The sequence below is a fragment of the Mus musculus genome, chromosome 2 (genome assembly GCF_000001635.26).
Source record: "Mus musculus strain C57BL/6J chromosome 2, GRCm38.p6 C57BL/6J".
NCBI lineage: Eukaryota > Metazoa > Chordata > Mammalia > Rodentia > Muridae > Mus > Mus musculus.
This window is the reverse complement of record NC_000068.7, coordinates 40,284,613-40,303,671: the sequence shown is the minus strand read 5'-3', so window position 1 is coordinate 40,303,671 and position 19,059 is coordinate 40,284,613. Positions and strand designations below refer to the sequence as shown.

General features: G+C 37.8%; 1 non-coding gene across 1 annotated transcript; it reads right to left on the bottom strand.

Moving 5' to 3' along the window:
* Positions 1–5,029: 5,029 nt before the first annotated feature.
* Positions 5,030–5,155, bottom strand: Gm24467. Its single transcript, XR_003954228.1, has one exon. It is a non-coding gene; the product is annotated as a small nucleolar RNA SNORA17 (small nucleolar RNA).
* Between the last annotated feature and the right edge of the window lie 13,904 nt (positions 5,156–19,059).

Here is a 19,059-nt window from a genome sequence, read left to right as displayed (position 1 = left end):
CAGTTTTCGCACAGGTCCTTTGTTTGACTCTTTCATAAAATGCACTCATTCTACCAACATGATGCATATAGTAATGTTTTATAGCTAATATGACCCTGCAATACGACAAACATAACTTCCTGGGGTATTTGGTCCAATATAAGCTAGTTGAGATCTGATTAATAGAACAAATAATTTCTTTAATGAATAACTGAAGGTAAGTTGAAAGAATGAAGAAAATCCTGAATTATCTATGTTATATAAATAGCCATTCCACTGCAACATTAAAGGTTGAATTTACTATCTAGACATAATGGCATGTTCTAAGAGAAGACTGAGAAATTAGACTCCCTAGGAAGCCACTGTCGGAACTCAGGCAGTTTATTGAACATCAGAGTTAGTAACAAGACAGCTCACTCCTTGGAGGAATGTTTATTTCCTCCATATAGATGATATGCAGACAGGCTTACTCACTACAAATTAGTAAAACTCAAAGAATGAATCTTAATGATCTCTAACTAAACAATATTGAAATGTGTTGAAAAGTGCAAACACAACTGGAAAAAATTCCTTTGAAGAGACTATTAATTCTCTTCCATGCATTAATATGCTTATTTTGTTAAGATAAAAATAGCTGTTGTTTTCTTATTAAAGACTCATAGCTTATTCTAATTTCATAAAGAGAACTATATGATGATGAATTTAAATACATTCATGTCCCTCTAGGTACATAGCAGTGAGAGAAATTATTTGTGCTATTTATTTATTTATTTATTTATTTATTTATTTTAGTATGCTCCAATCTTTAATATGATATGTATTATTCTGCCCAGAATGATTTATTAAGACAAACTATAGTTCTCCAATGTGCCTATTGTACGTAGTAATTGAATGTAGAGAAGCCTTAGCAACAAGCTCAGTTTGATTAAAGCATCAGACATAAATGGGAGATACTAGGTATCAATAGATTTTTCTATATCTTTTGTGATAATTTGAATGAGATTGGCCACTATAGTCACATAGGTTTGGATAACTTGGTCCTCAGTTGGTGGAACTCCTCTAATTTCAGAAATGTATGCATGCATGCATACATACATACATACATACATACTATCCATTGTCATGGTCATGGTGCCTCATCATAGTAAAAGTAAATTAATTAAGGCATTTCTCATTTAATAATACTAAGTAATTAATGAAAGATGTCAGGTGGATACAAAGAAGGGAATATCAATTGATTTCTCTGAGAACTTCAAGAGTATAATTTTAGCTCATCTTCCTCTCTACTAATATCCTTGCTTATAACATTGCATTAAAATTTAAAGTATCACTCAGAACAGTGGATGTCAAGTTTGTCATCATGCCTTTGGATTTTTATACAATGTTTGTGCATTTACATTAGTGAAGTTTCTTGCAAACACTGAAGTTGCACTGCACTGTCCCAAATGTTTGACTGGAGGTGAGTTTTTAAAGAAAGGAGCAGTGACATCTTTCACTTCAGACTCCTCTCTTATGGTCCATGCACCTCCGCACTGAGGGTCCCTGACTTTACTGGGCTTACCTACAGTTTTTTTACAACATTTTATTCTTCTTCTATTATTAGTTAAACTTTCTAAGCTTTGTAATTATAGACATACTAATACAAAATAGAAACCAAAATATCATCTGCCTCTTATATCTTCTGGATTTTAATATTCTAAATTTTACATTTCTCTTGGCTTTTTTTTTTAAGTGGGATAATGATAGGTACTTTTATTTAGGTCCAGTGAAGTTATAAAAGAAGTTACCTGTTTTTTAAGTTCCATAAATATTTTAACAATTTTTATCATTATAATATAATTATATCTCAAATATTAATTGTTTAAATAGCAATAAAATTCTTCATTTTTACCTTTGTCCATATAGATTAGAACCTGCCCATTTAACATAAAATGAATCCTTAGTTAATTGTATAAAATTAGTTGAAAACATATGAATGTGTTTATAACCAAAACTAGCTAAAATATGAAACTCTATTTCCAATTATTTTCCTTATTCATGAAAATTAAATCTCAGTTGCTTAATATTAAAATGACATGCTTTCATGTATGTTAATTTCTTTGCTTTGCAAGTTCTAAAATACCATTAAAACAACAGGATTTTCCTGAAGAATCTAAAAATCGTGTACATTTTACATTTAAAGAGAGAATTCTAAAGTGGTCACATGTAAAGAGAGTTATTTTTACCATAGGCTATATTTAATCATATCATTTCACAGACCTTTTTAAAATTCCCTTTCAAGGGCTTTGCAAAAATTCCAATTCCATGGTAGTTCTCTTTAATGTTTTTGTATCTTTCAGCATTCAATTACAGAATAAGACCTTTCTTTATTATCTTTATTTATACATGTGTATATCTGTGTAGGCCAATGCCATCTGTGTGTGGATTCCCACTGAGTCCTTGTAATCATTGGGAATCAGATATGATCAAGCATAAAGTAAGAGAAGCAGAAAAAATGAAATGGTGGGTAGCAGAAGCAGGATGAGGAGCCGACTTTCATGCAAATTCTTATGCTAAATAAATATAAACTCTCTTCTGAATCTGAGAGCATAAGTGACTTGGTTACTTTTCTATTTCTGTGATAAAACACCATGACCTGACCCATTCAGCAGGTCTAGTTATTCGAGGGTCTCGAGGGGACCTTCTCCTAAGAACCAAATGGGGGGTAGAGAGAGGAGAACCTTGTGCAATGAACAACACACAGAAACAGTCTGAGTAGCATCAAGGTCTCACTGTATTAGCAAGGCTCAGGGTTTAAGTGCACAAGCAAAAGGGGAAGTACTTCTCAGCAGGAGGAATGGGGCAGCGGAAATTTTTCTTTTGGTGACTACACGGGGAGGCATGAACTTGGTGGTATCATAGTACATCTTGAGGTCAGGTCATCCGGCGCAGACTTAGGGCTGGAACAATCTGTGGTTGTTCTCAGAGCGGTGTGTCGGTGGCCTGCTTTTGACCCCCTTTTATTCTCAGGGGAAGAGGCCCAATTCAGAGATCAGGACAATAGTATTGTCTTAATAGCTCCCAACAATGACCAAGGCAGTTTTAGTGATTGATATTTTTTTAACTATTATTCCTTAATCTTCCCTTACAGTCTAGTTGCTACCCCTTCTAAGACCCCCACTCACAATTGCTATCCATCCCATACCTCCTTCCTCATCTTCAAGAGGATGCCCCCACCCCGTCACCCCCACCATCAGGCCTCACCATTCCCTGGGACCTCAAGTCTCTCAAGGGTTAGGTGCATCTTCTCTCACTGAGGCCAGACCAGGCATTCTTCTGCTGTATATGTGTCAGAGGCCTCCTCATATCAGCTGGTGTGATGTATGCTGCCTGGTTGGTGTGTCAGTGTCCAAGAGATCTTGGCTAGGTGAGACTGCTGGTCTTCTTATGGGGTCACCCTCCTCCTCAGCTTCTTTCAGATTTTCCCTAATTCAACCACAGGATTCCCCAGCTTCTGTCCATAGGTTAAGTGTCAGTATCCACACCTGACTTTTTCAGCTGCTTGGTGGGCATCCAACAGAAGTACAGGCAAGGTGTGTAAGGACTGTTTTCCCAAGTGTTACAGTCAGTGCGAGAAACAGCCAGTCATCTCTCATCCATGCCACCACCCAGCTGAAAAGAGGCAGGGCTGGCTCACCTGAAATCCCCCAATCAGGGGCAGGTCTACTGTACTGTCCAGGAAAGCAGTGGGGACCCACTCTCCTAACTCCTGCAGCAGGGGTGGGGCAGGGTCAGTTCTGCTCTCATGACTCCAGGGCCAGTTATCTCACCTTGTGTAGGCAGCAAGGGTTGAGGGTAAAGAAAAACATACCTCTTTTACCAGTGTTGCCTGATGGCAGACAAATTGTCAGACTTGCTCACTCTCTCAGAGCCAGCTTACACAAGACTCTGATATCATGTTCAACTCTACCATGCTTCCCAGGTGAGGTGTTGGGACTTTTCTCTGGTAAGCTGCAAAGGATGAGGGGCAGGACCAGCTCTCCAGCTCTCATGAACTCAGGGGATATGCATCTCTCCATTTCCCATGTCACTGAATGGCTGTAGGTGATAAGGGGCAAGGGAGGAGGAAGTATCTCTCCCTCATTCACACCACCACATTGGAGACCAGTGGTAGAATCAGCTCTCCCATACTCACACTCTTGTTGCTGGCTCACTGACAACTCTTATAATGTGCAGGTGCCTGCTCCCTAGAGTACTGCAGCTGGCTAGTGGCAAAGACAATTCTTCTACTCTCAAGACTCCAGGGACAGCTCTCCCATGATGCCCATGTGAAGGGTAGAATCATTTCTGTACATCTACAGACATCAACATGTAGCCAGCTTGCATCTGCCTGACCTTGGTGGTAACAGACTCCTGATGATGATGATCCACAGACCTAGATATGGCCTACAGATGCCACACAGACAAGAACCCCACTATGTTCTCAGTTGGCAACATCAGTGACTTATTTCAAACTGTTCCTCACTGTGCTCAAGTCTCCAGTTCTACTTCTCTCCATTGTGCCTACATCCTTCTGTGTTGTTGTTGTTGTTGTTTTTCTCTCTTCCATTTCTGTACCACTTATTTGCTCCTCTTAGTTGTGTCCAGTACCTCTAAATATCTGGGGTCATATCAGCAGTGGTTTTAGGAATGCTACACACCACTCATACATATGTCACCAGGCAGGGGCCATCTTAGGCTCACCCTGACCCCCTCCCCCAAGGCCTGTACAGTGCTAGAATGGTGGTCATTTCAGCCTACCTAACTATGCAGACCCCATTGAACCGTTCTGGTGATCATTTCGGATTCACTTCTCACATGGTCCGCCTAAGTGGGTCTATTTGAGGGTAGACTGTCAGGTTCACTCCTGGCTGGGGGCTGCAATCCCAGGCACTTTTCATCTAATCCCCTGCTTCCTGGAAGCCAGTCTGGGCCTGTGTGGCAATGGACTAGCCGTCCTCTAAGGCTAGCTCCTTGTCCTGTACCTCTGGTGCTGGACTGGTAGTTGGCTTAAGCCTGATTTCCCTCCAGGAATGTTAGGATACAAATCATTCAGATGTTCATATGTCCAAACACAGCAAAAACATAGCCTCTATCCTCTCTGCTGCATAGTGAAATACATGTGACACAGAAGGCACACTTGCCTTCTAGGGGCAGGGATCATGGATTATCTTTAGGGGATCAGGATCAGTTGTACTCACAAATGCTCTTTGTAGCATAAGTTGACTAGCTCTACGTATCTTACATTTGTAAATAAATGCATGCAAAACTTGTCTTATTAGCGGATAAACCCATTAGGTTTGCCAATTAGATTTATCTCAAAGCTTTTGTAGTTGTAAACTAGGCACAGCGTTGCAGATAACTCTCTTAGGGTGTATTCCATAGAAACAGAACTTTTGGGCATGTTTTTAAGTAAAACATGTTTTTCTCCATAAGTTGTTTTTAGGAAAACTTAGTGAGGGATGAAGAGACAGGGAAGAAAAGGAAAAATGACTCAGAGAGAAGTGACTTGTCTGATACTACACAGGAAAACTCTGATGGCAATAAAAGGCATATTTCTATTTCATCCCAAGCAAAGAAAGAAGTGGGGACGTCTAGATCATTCCATCTGAATACTAGGGCAGCCTAGTCTCCAGAGAGAAAATTCTAGAACAGCCAGTGCTACACAGACACACCCGATCTGGGAAAAAAAGATAAAATAACAAACAAACAAATACCAAAACAAAACAAAGGAGAAGAAGAGAAGGAAGAGGAGGGGGAGGATAAAAGAAAAAAGAAAAGGGGGGACAGAAGGCAAAAATAGAAATGAGGTTTAGGGTGGCATTTCAAGTCAGTAAAATCAAGAACTGGAAGAGTCCCTTGTGACTACACAAACCCCCATATTCAGTTTATTGTGGAGGAACATGAAAACACGTGACTGAAATGCAAAGCATTGAAAGACTGATTGATAAGAGAGTATATTGACTGTTTCAGATGATAGAACAGGTACTTCCCTTTCAAATGATGGTACATACTAAATCATGCTGGAAAAACTGACAATTCTTTACAATATTTGTTTTTGTTTCTCGTAGTAGACAGATAAAAAGGAATTACAATAGGAATAATTGTAATAATATTTATATATTAAAACAAAACTTCAATAATAACATAAGTATATAATGCTGTTATTTTAATGATTGATGGATTTGATAATATATTTGTATTAAAAATATACAAATGTTATACCAAGATGAATTATTTCAACCATAAGATGCAGGGTAGTTTAGCAAAGTTCAGGTGATAAGTCTTCAGTGCTATTTCATTGATCAATACATGTGTTTTTATGTCAATACCATGCTGGTTTTATTGCTATAGTTCCTTAGCATAACTTAAACTCAGGGCTAGTAATAACTCTAGCAGTTCCTTCATTTTGACTACTCCAGGTTCATTATCTGTGTGTTTCTATAGGGGACTAATATCCAACATATATAAAGAACTCAAGAAGGTGGACTTCAGAAAATCAAATAACCCCATTAAAAAATGGGGCTCAGAACTGAACAAAGAATTCTCACCTGAGGAATACCGAATGGCAGAGAAGCACCTGAAAAAATGTTCAACATCCTTAATCATCAGGGAAATGCAAATCAAAACAGCCCTGAGATTCCACCTCACACCAGTCAGAATGACTAAGATCAAAAATTCAGGTGACAGCAGATGCTGGCAAGGATGTGGAGAAAGAGGAACACTCCTCCATTGTTGGTGGGAGTGCAGGCTTGTACAACCACTCTGGAAATCAGTCTGGCGGTTCCTCAGAAAATTGGAAATAGTACTACCGGAGGATCCAGCAATACCTCTCCTGGGCATATATCCAGAAGATGTCCCAACCGGTAAGAAGGACACATGCTCCACTATGTTCATAGCAGCCTTATTTATAATAGCCAAAACCTGGAAAGAACCCAGATGCCCCTCAACAGAGGAATGGATACAGAAAATGTGGTACATTTACACAATGGAGTACTACTCAGCTATTAAAAAGAATGAATTTATGAAATTCCTAGCCAAATGGATGGACCTGGAGGGCATCATCCTGAGTGAGGTAACACATTCACAAAGGAACTCACACAATATGTCCTCACTGATAAGTGGATATTAGCCCCAAACCTAGGATACCCAAGATATAAGATACAATTTGCTAAACACATGAAACTCAAGAAGAATGAAGGCTGAAGAGTGGACACTATGCCCCTCCTTAGAATTGGGAACAAAACACCCATGGAAGGAGTTACAGAGACAAAGTTTGGAGCTGAGACGAAAGGATGGACCATCTAGAGACTGCCATATCCAGGGATCCACCCCATAATCAGCTTCCAAACGCTGACACCATTGCATACACTAGCAAGATTTTATCGAAAGGACCCAGATGTAGCTGTCTCTTGTGAGACTATGCCAGGGCCTAGCAAACACAGAAGTGGATGCTCACAGTCAGCTATTGGATGGATCACAGGGCTCCCAATGGAGGAGCTAGAGAAAGTAGCCAAGGAGCTAAAGGGATCTGCAACCCTATAGGTGGAACAACATTATGAACTAACCAGTACCCCGGAGCTCTTGACTCTAGCTGCATATGTATCAAAAGATGGCCTAGTCGGCCATCACTGGAAAGAGATGCCCATTGGACATGCAAACTTTATATGCCCCAGTAGAGGGGAACGACAGGGCCAAAAAAAAAAAAAAAAAATGGGAATGGGTGGGTAGGGAAGTGGGGGGGGAGGGTATGGGGGACTTTTGGGATAGCATTGGAAATGTAATTGAGGAAAATATGTGATAAAAAATATTTTAAAAAATTTAAGAATAGTTGTTAGATTTCTGTCAAGAATTTGGTTGGAATTTTGATGAGGATTGCATTTAAATAGTATATTGCTTTTGCTTGGATGCCCATTTTTAAAATATTAATTTTAGCAATTTCTGAGGATGAGAAGTCTTTCCATCTTCTATTGCCTTCTTAAGTTTTTCTTCATTATGTTAATGTTTTTTGTAAAAGTTTTTGAGTTTATACAAAAAAATAATTGAATATGCTCTGTTTTCATGAAGGGAAACAATGTCGTGCTTACTACTTCAAATTTAAGTTTTCATGTACTCACAAGGAATGATCTCCTTGATGTCACATAGCAACTTCTTGAAATATTACCACAGAGTTGCCTATTTAATAGAATGCATTCACACATAGACATATAGCTTCAAAGAAGGGCATATCACGCTGTAAGTACTCTCCAAGTTCACAGCTTGAAGTTTCAGCAATTTTACTGGTTTGGATGTGAGTATTAGTGTTGAATGAATGATAAGTAGTGGATCAAATCTATAAAACAACAAAAACAACTTCTACTACAATAATTTGCTAAATTTTCAAATTGTGCTGTTTCTAAATGATACATTGTGAAAAGAATGTAAATTTTCAGTCTTGTATGTCATCCTTAACCATCAGACTTCAACAGCTAGAAGGAGTTCTAAAATCCAATTCAAATTTTTAAGTTTCTCCAAACTTTAGTCATGCATACTCGCTACCTGTTTGACTAGTCTTGTTTTGGAAGTTTTGCTTCATTGACTTAATTCATTAGATATTTTATATCTAAAAGCAGTGAATATCCACCAAAAGATGAAACAAGTAAATTTTAGCTCTTCCTGACTGTGTTTTTTCTTTCTGGTATATACAATATTATCCTTATGTCCATCCCAGTATACCAGACACATGATAAAACATGAAAATGTTCACCTATTGGTGAATAAATGAAAGAGTGGCTATAAAACACAGTAGTGGTAGCTCTTTAGATCCCTTTTCTCCATTGATAAATTTCTAAATGCTGCCTAAATGTTCTCTAGCAGTTAGATTTTAAGAGGACATATGATACCATGTGCTTTCTCTAACCTCTCTGTAACAACAGTAGTATTGGTTTGCTAATATATATATAAATGATATGATACACACACACACACACACACACACACACATATACATATGTATATATATGTATATATATATATATATATATATCCACTAATAAATTAAGCATCCTGACAACTGACAACTGGTTAGATTCCTTTCAAACAAAACTAATTAGAATTCATATGCTTCTTGAGACTACTAATTCCCTATATATAGGTTTTAATTGATGTAGATAAATGGGTATATAGTTCTTAAGGAATCATTCACTACAATTTTAACTTTGATTTTATAGCACTTCTAAGTTTAGAGAAAAAATTAAATTATGGAACTCACATTTTGATATTTTCATCTGCGGTCATTTGATCTTTCTTTTCTGAGCTAAATGGCCCCAGGATTCACAAAGGGGCACTTGAAAGAAAGTGAAGTTTTACTTTTTAATTAGAGCAAATGTGTTAAGTTAATCGAAAGTAATTTGAATACAGTAGAGACCTGTTAAATCTCTGTCAATAAATCTGGAACTGTATCAGGTTCATCTGTGTGCCATGGAATTTGTTAAGAATGTATTGAAATATGGCAATGAGAAACATGCTTCTGAATGCATTCAAGTGTCCTAGAAATTCACAAGAAAGCAATTCCCAAATCTACCTGGCTCACTAAATAATTTAAAATTTTCAGCTTTGACAATAGAACCATACGCTGTTCATAGGTTACAAAATAAAGAATCCAGTACCTGACACAAACATTGTATCAATATATTCACTTTAATTAACATGATACTTGTGCTGTGAAATACAAACCATTTGAGCTATGTATCATTCTGTGCTATTTCTATAGATGTCATACAGTATTTGCCACCTATGTAATTAATTATTGGTTATGTTCTATATATTAAAACTTTGAGGAAGTCATTTTATCATCTAACTTGTGGATTTTCATGATATATATATATATAATAAATTTATTACCTGTTTGAACTTTTATTTAGAAACAACATTAATGTAAATAATATGTAGTTAGATGCTAAAGATATCCATTGCTATTACTATACATAAAAATATTTTTCTAGACACATTAATGTGACTATTTCATGCCATGTATACTGCTTCTGTTAAGTTAAGAAGTTATACAGATGAAATTGTGTAGATTGTACATGTTTTGGTCATTGTGACATTACTAGACTCTATTGGAGACTGTAGGGAAGACGAGGCTCCATACCACGTTTCACCTTCTTAAAATTTTGGTTATGATGTGGTTATATTTTCATTGAATTCTAGAATGTCTTTAATTTCCTCCTTTATTCCTTCCCTGACCAAGTTATCACTGAGTAGACAGTTGTTCAGTTTCCATGAGTATGTGGGCTTTCTGTTGTTTTGTTGTTATTGAAGTCTAGCTTTAATCCACAGTGATCTAATAGGATGCAAAGGGTTATTTTAATCTTCTTGTATCTGTTGAGGCTTGCTTCATGTCCAATTATATGGTAAATTTTGGAGAAGGTTCCATGAGGTACTGAGAAGAAGATATATTCTTTTGTTTTTGTCTGAAAGGTTCTGTGAATATTTGTTAAGTCATAACATTTGTTTCATTGTTTTTCTGTTTCCATGACATGTCCATTGGTGAAAAGTGGTGTTGAAGTCACCTATTAATTGTGTGAGGTTCAAGGAGTGATATGACCTTTAGTAAAGTTTCTTTGATAAATGTGGGTGTCTTTGCATTTGGGGCATAGATGTTCCAGATTGAGACTTCAATTTGGTAGATGTTTTCTTTTTCCCTTACCACTTTGAATATGCGCAACATATAAAAATCCATCAATGGAATCCACCATATAAACAAACTGAAAGAAAAAAAACTCATAATCATCTCATTAGATGCTAAAATAACCTTACACACTTTAATGATAAAAATCTTGGAGAGATTGGGTGTATAAGGTGCATACCTAAACACAACAAAGGCGATATACAGCAAGCTGATAGCTAACATCAAATTAAATGGAGAGAAATTTAAAGTAATTCACTAAAATCAGGGACAAGACAAGGCTGCTCCAATGTTCCATATTTACTCAATACACTACTAGACATTTTAGTTATAGAAATAAGATAACTAAAGGAGTTCAAGGGAAAATAAATAGAAAAGGAAGAATCTAGAATATTGCTTTTATTGATATAATAGTTTACACAAGTGACCCCAAATATTTTACCAGAGAACTACTAGAGCTAATAAACATCTTAAGCAGTGTGGCTTCATACTAAATTAACTATAAAAGATCAGTAGCCCTCCTTTATAAAAATGTTAGATGAACTGAGAAAGAAATTAAAAAAACAATACTCTTTCAGTAGTCACGAATAATATAAAATATCCTGGTGTAATTCCAGCCAAACAAGTGAAAGATATTAAGAACTTCAACAGTTAGAAGGAAGAAATTGAATAAGATATCAGAAGATGGAAAGATCTCCCATGCTCATGGATCAATAGGATTAAAATAATAAAAATGGCTATCTTGCCAAAAGCAGACTATGAATTCAAAGTAATTACCATCAAAATTCCAACACAATTCTGTACATACTTTTAAAAAACAATACTCAACATCATATGGAAAAAGAAAAAAAAAACCAGTATTGCTAAAACTATCCTGTATGATGAAAGAACTTCTAGAGATACCGCATTCCCTCATCTCAAGCTGTACTACAAAAGAAAAATAATAAAAGATTAGATTGTATTGGCATAAAAACAGACTGATCAATGTAATTGAATTGAAGACCCATAATAAACCCAAACACCTACAGAAACTTGATTCTTAACAAAGAAGCCAAAACTGTACATATTCAACAAATGGTGCTGGTATAACTGGATGTTTGCATTTAGAAGAATGCCAATAAACCCATATCTTGAAAGCATTGGCACAAGAAATAGCTTCCTGAAGAAACCACCACCAACTCAGGCAATAAGATCAACAATTAATAAATGAGACCTCATGAAACTGAAAAGCTCCTGTAAGGCAAAGTACATAGTCAAAAGGACAAAACAAAACAGAAAGAGAAAAAGATATTCACTAACCCTCCATCTGACATAGGGACAATATCCAAAATACACTAAGAACTCAAGAAATTAGACATCAATAAATCAAATACCACAAATAAAAATGGGGGACAAAGAAAACAGAGGACTGTTGACAGATGACTCTAATGACTGGAAAGCTCTTAAATAAATGTTCAACATCCTTGGTTATCAGGGGAATGCAAATCAAAATGTATCTGAGATTCCATCTTACACCCTTCGGAATGGTAAAGATAAAAAAATGCAAAGGACCACTCATACTATAGATAATGTGGAGCAAGAACACTCCTTCTTGCTGGCAGAAGTGGAAATTTGTACAATCACTTTGCAAATCAATTTAGTGGTTCAGAAAGTTGAGAATTGAGTCATAACTCAAGACCCAGATATACGACTCCTGAGCATACACCCAAAAAATGCTCTACCATATCACAAGGGCATTTGTTCAACTATGTTCATAGAACCTTTGTTCATAATAGTAGAAATTGAAAATAACCTAGGGATCTCTCAACTGAAGAATCCATAAAGGAAGTTTACATTTACTACTCAGCAATTTAAAACAATGACATCATGAAAATTTCAGGCAAATGTATGAAATTAGAAAAAAAAATCACTCTTAGTGAGGTAACCTGGAACAAGGAGCCATACATGGTATTTATTTACTTATAAGTGGATATTAGCCATAATGTACATCATAAACATGCTACAGACCCAAAGAGGCTAAGTAACAAGGGAGAACGCTTGAGTCTCACTCAGAAGAGGAAATAAAATAGACATTAATGGTGGATGGAGGGAGTGATCTGGGTGGCAGATGATGTGGTGTTGAGAACAGGAGGTATTTACTGTGAGAAGGGCAGAGGAAGAGAGAATTGGAATCAGTGGTGGGGCATCTCTGGACCAAGGTAGAAACCTAGGATAATGGAATATCTCAAGGATGTATAATGGTGAGTCTCGGAAAGACTGGTAGCAACGGAGTATGTGGGGTCAGAAAAGCTACCTCCTCTAAGGATGCAGAAGGTCCAGTGTTGGAATAGGGCATCAACACAGCTATAAAACCTTTGACTTATAGTTTTTCCTGTCTCTATGATGTATAGGGACTAAGAGCAATCAGAAATTTAAGGATTTACCTAACAATGACTTGTCCAACTTGAGTCACAAACCATGAGGGAAATACAACCCCAACACTATTAATTTTCTTCTACTATACTTGAATACTGGTGCCTATCATAACTTTCATCTGGGAGATTTCACCCAGTAGTTGATAGAAATGTTAGTACGGGACCAGCAGAACAATTCAGGCAGAAGCTGAGAAAACCCAGATTTAATCAATTGGCTTGGAAGATTAGATTGCACGGAAGCTAGAAGCTTCTAGTCCTAGGCCTAGGGATAGTTAGAGCAGAGAGGGAAACATTCTGGGCTCATCCTAAGGCCTGTATTTGCACATCTTGAGTACAGCTTTCATCTTATAACTTCATCTTAGGAAATAAAAGTGACATTTACAGTTTGTTATTTCTTATCTTATTTTATTGCTAATCCTTAGATTCCTGTTTGTTTCCTAAGGAGAAACAGAATGAGTGTAATGAATTACTCTAGGATGGGATATGGGGAGTAGCTGATATGAGTTTGGGAAAGGAAATCATAATCAGAATATATTGTATGAAAATGCATTTTTCATTTCCAAATGGTCACCAGTTGAAGCTAGCATCTGGGTTAAGGATGGGCATATATGATACCTATTCATAATTGTAACCTTGACTACATCTAGAATTAACTAGAACTCAAAGCTGGCCACATCTGGGGTTTTCTTTTTCTTAAACTATTTGAAGTAGGAAGACACACTTATAATTTAGATCTTTGGATATGGAATATAAATCTTTAATCCAGATTGTTTGAGGTGGAAATATAGAGTTTAACTTTGACCACATCTTTTCTGGCAGCCTAGATATATATGACTTTCTTTCCCTTTGTTTGCTTGATATTGCTTTATTTAGTAAGTGCACTCCTTCAGTCATTACAGCCTACATTTCTGAGATTCTGGCAAACATTGAAGACCAAATGAGACATCAAGCATCATGGATGTAACAATTATTATTATTATTATTATTATTATTATTATTATTATTATTATTATTTAGGTTTTTTGAGACAGGGTTTCTTTGTGTAGCCCTGGTTGTCCTGGAACTCACTCTGTAGACCAGGCTGGCATTGAACTCAGAAATCCGCCTGCCTCTGCCTCTCAAGTGCTGGGACTAAAGGCGTGTGCCATCACTGCCTGGAACAATTGTTTTTATTTTTATTTATTTATTTTTCACCAGAGTTCCCCCTCCCCCCTTTTTTAGAAGTGGATTATTCTTAATTTGTTTTGTTTTTAATTTTTTAAATTTTTTATTATTTTCTTCATTTACATTTCAAATGCTAGTCCACAAGTTTCCTATACCCTCCCCCTGCCCTGCTCCCCTACCCACTCACTCCCACTTCTTGGCCCTGGCGTTCCCCTGTACTGGGGCATATAAAGTTTGCTAGACCAAGGTGCCTCTCTTCCCAATGATGGGAAACTAGGCCATCTTCTGCTACATATGCAGTTAGAGACAAGAGCTCTGGGGGGTACTGATTAGTTCATATTGTTGTTCCACCTATAGGGTTGCAGACCCCTTCAGGTCTTGGGTACTTTTTCTAGCTCCCCTGTGTTCCATCCTATAGATGACTGTGAGCATCCACTTCTGTATTTGCCAGGCACTAGCAAAGCCTCACAGGAGACAGCTATATTAGGGTCCTTTCAGCAAAAATCTTGTTGGCGTAGTGTCTGCATTTGGTGGCTCATTATGGGATGAACCCCCGGGCAGGGCAGTCTCTGGATGGTTCATCCTTTCGTCTTAGCTCCATTTTTACTGTGCATTTTCATGAACAATATATTATAAAAACTGACTTGGCAATATGTGGTTTTTATAATCTGGTTTACTACTATTACTACTACATTTATAAACATTTTCTTCCCTCCATAACAGTTGATATAATTGTATAGCTTGGAGAAAGCCTTCGTAATTTTGCAGAAGAGACTCAGATGTTTGGGTTTTCTGTGAGAGGGTCTTGCCATTCAGTCTTTGTTGACCTGGTACTCAGTAAGTACATAGCCCAGGTTAGCCATGAGCTCTGAGTAGTCTTCCTGTTATAGCCTCCTGAGAGCTGACCTAACTAGTGTGCACCACCTTGCTTGGCTGAAGGACTTAGCTTTTAAATTCTCAGTACCCTTGTAAACATCAATAAAACAATCCATTCTGTTTCCCCAGTCTTAGTCACTTCCCCATCTACTGCTCCCTCTGCACAGACCCTCATTTCTTCTACAACTCCCTTGTAAGATGCTTTTTCCTTTTTGAGACAGGGGTTCATTCCATAGACCAGGCTGGCCTTGAACTGCGAGATCCTCCTACCCCTGCCTCCTGAGTGCTGGGATTAAAGCCATCTGCCACAAGGCCCGGTCCATTAATTTTCTTTTAAGATAATAGTTTTCCTTCTCTCTCTCTCTCTCTCTCTCTCTCTCTCTCTCTCTCTCTCTCTCTCTCTCTCTCTCTTTCTGATACAGGGCTTCTTTGTGTAGGCCTGTCTGTCCTGGAACTCAGAAATATACCTGCCTCTGCCTGATTTAAGGTAAACACCACCACCTCCCTGCCTAAAGATAATTTAGCTGTTTTCATCTACTCTGAATTTACTTCCATTTGCACATTAGGATTTAATAATCTTCAGAACTGTTTAAAAGTCTGAGGAAGAAAAGTAAGAGAGTTACTTCTATCAAGAAACACAGGCTATGGCAGACAGCACATTTTTAGAATAGTTTTTAGGCTAGGAATGTAACTCGGTGTTACAGTGCTTGGCACACACGCCATAGTTTTTACAGCCAGCACATCCAGAAAGAGGAGGGGCCATTCAGAGGTAAGACCTAGTTAGTGTTTTGAGGAGTAATTTTAGGGATTCACTGTGAGCATCAAGATGAATGACATCTATGCTATGGACTGGCATAGAATTTGCATGACACATACTTTCATTTCTACAAAAAGGCAGGCGCCAGTTAGCATAAAAGGGCTTGGCACAGAAGGCGTTTGACAGGGAGTCCTGGATGCTTTGACATCCTGGTACATCACATGACCATCACAGCCAGGTAGAAAGGTCTGAGGAAAACAGTGGAGCTGGCCATGCCAGCATCTGCACAGGGAACACTTCTTGGGCAGTCAGGTGCCACGGATGATAGATCCACAGTGCTCTTTGTGTACATCTTGTTCACAGTTGTGTTAGAAGGAAGGAGGACAGGCACAGAAGGACCCCAGGTTGCAGGTCCCTCCATTGAGACAGCAAGTTTTATTAAGCAACTTACTGCTCTGTATCCCCATGGAAGGCACAAACTGGAAAGACCGTTCGTGTACAGCAGGTTCTTTCTGGTCCCAAATGCTGTTATCTCTAATGACAAGGTCTCTTGAAAACGGAATAGCCAGCTCGCAGTGGTCAAATTGGAAATGGCCACAAGCAAAATCACATATATGCAAGCGCTGGTCCGATGCCCAGCTCCACTGGGCAACAATTATTTTTATTATTGTACCTTTCATTGTTAAACAGCCACTGTTGGAATAGCTGGACCACAACTTGGAAGCAATTCTAGTAAATCCCACTTATCTATAGTTCTGTTCCTCTAAACAGTACTGACCAATAAAAGTGTTGGTACCAGAGTGTCTACAGAGCAGCAAAAGAAAAAAAAAATTAAAGTATCTGGAACAGGCTTTCCAGCTCACCAACACGTCCAGTTAATGAAGTTTTTCCAGTTCCTGAATGAAGCATTTCCTGGAAGCTGGGAGAATATTGAAAGCCCATGATGTAAACTAATTTACAAATTTAAGGAGACAAGTACATTTGATTATCCTGATTCATTAACTGAGAGAGGGAATGGATTTGGTGACTCTCTATATAAAACTTCTGACAATTGGTTGAAAACTAAGAAAAATAATGCTGGTGATTGGTTGCTCCTATAGTCTCTCCATAAATTGAAAAAGGAAAGAATTAAATCAGTGTTAAAAATTGGCTAGCTCCAGATGTGCATAAACACTAGAAAGGTTGTAAGAATGCCCTGGAAGAGAATCTCTGCAGCAGCCACAGAAATCAAGTTATAGAAAATCAAGTCAAAGCCCTCATTACAAGATTGGCTGAATTACCGTGAAATTTAAAACCCCAGCCTAGAATGGTGTTAGGTATTAAAGTAAGGGGATTAATTGGTAGTAAATGAATGAATGAATGAATGAATGAATAAATAAATAAATAAATAAATAAGTAAATAAATAAATAAATAAATAAATAAATAAATAAGGTGTGCTTTTGTGACTTGTGGTGGGGATGTATGAGAGACTTCTTTTGAAGCTACAAATGTTGAACCGTCAAAGTCTCAAGGCGTTTTCTGACCAAGAGAAGTAGTCTTTCAACCATTAGCACATGGTGAACTCTCAGGCCACTACCTGAAATTTTGCCTTTTCTGTATTTGACTGAGGAAAATACATTTTCTTCAAATCCTTCCTCCATTTCTCTGGAAACCTTCATTGTCTGCTAAACAACCAGTGACTTTCTCTGAAGAAAATACCAAGCAAGAAAATGCTGATGTCCCCTAGGACCTCAATAGTTGCCTCTAGAGTTGTAATCATATTTGAGACAGAGCAGGCTCACAGATTTGAAATAGCATAATGCACTAGGATATAGGCTACGGTACTAAAGAGCTTAATTAGTTTGTTAATTCATTCAAGTATAAGCCTGGGAAACGTGTGGGAGTACATTTTAAGAGGATGGGATAATGATAGAAGGAACATAAAGCTGGATCGAGGTGAGTTTAGTGATGCAAAACCACAAAGTGAAGATTTTAAGTAAATAAGGAAGCTCACATGGGAGAAAAATATATGTGACTTTAGCTGAGGAGAAGTTCAATAATCAAAAAGATAGGATGTCCTCCTCTGTGGACAGTCTGCCTTTCTGCCAAGTCATCCATGTCATTGTCTATGTGCCCATGAACAAAGAAGTCATATATACAAATGTATACATGGGCTCAACAGCATGACCTGCAACTCATCCAGGCTGACTTGGCTACTACTTCAGCTGAGTACCAGATCTGCCTACAGCAGAGTCCAACACTGAGCTCTAAATGTGGCACCGTTACCAAGGGTGACAAGCCAGTGATCTGATGGCAAGTTGTCAATATTCAATTACTTTTATTGAAAGAACAATGCTATGGTCTTACTGGAGAATATATTTATTCTGGGTATGGATTCATTTTTCCTGTATCCTTCCACCAAAACCTCCATCCATGTTATTATAGAATGCTTTATCCACCATCATGGTATCTCACTCAATATTGCTTCTGATTAAGGAACTTACCTCACAGCTATAGAAGTGTGTCTGTGGACCCACAATCATAGAACCCATTGGTTTTACCATGTTCCCTACTACCCTGAAGCAGCTGGTCTGATAGAAAGATGAGGTAGTCTTTTGAAGATATAACAATGCCAATCACGTAACAACAGCTGCAAAGCTGTGGCAGTGTTCTTACGTTTCTGCTCGCATAGAAGTTTTGATTCCAGAAGGAGAAGCACTCAAGGCAGAAGTCACAAACACTCTGTTGAACTGGAAGATCAGGATTTCCACTGGACACTTCTGACTACAAGTGTCCTTCAGCCAATAGGCTAAAATAAAAATGGATGCAGTGTTCAGTGTGTGATTTACCTAGATTACCAAAGGGAAACTGGATTGTAATACACAATACAGATGAGAAAGATTATGTCTGGAGTACTGAAAATACTATAGGGCATCGCCAACCATGCTATCGTATCTTGTCATTAATGTCAATGTGAAGCTAGAACATCCCAATCCAGGCAAGATAACAAAGAGCACAGAGCGGTCAGAAAGAAATGTTAGATTTGCCAACGGCCTTTTCTTCATTTAATGAGATAATTGTGTATGTTTTTCCAATTTGTTTTAATAGCAGATTATATTGATTGATACCTAGGTTGAACCATTTCTGTACCTCTGTTTTGATGCCTGCTGGATCATGGTAGATTGTCTTTGATGTGTTCTAG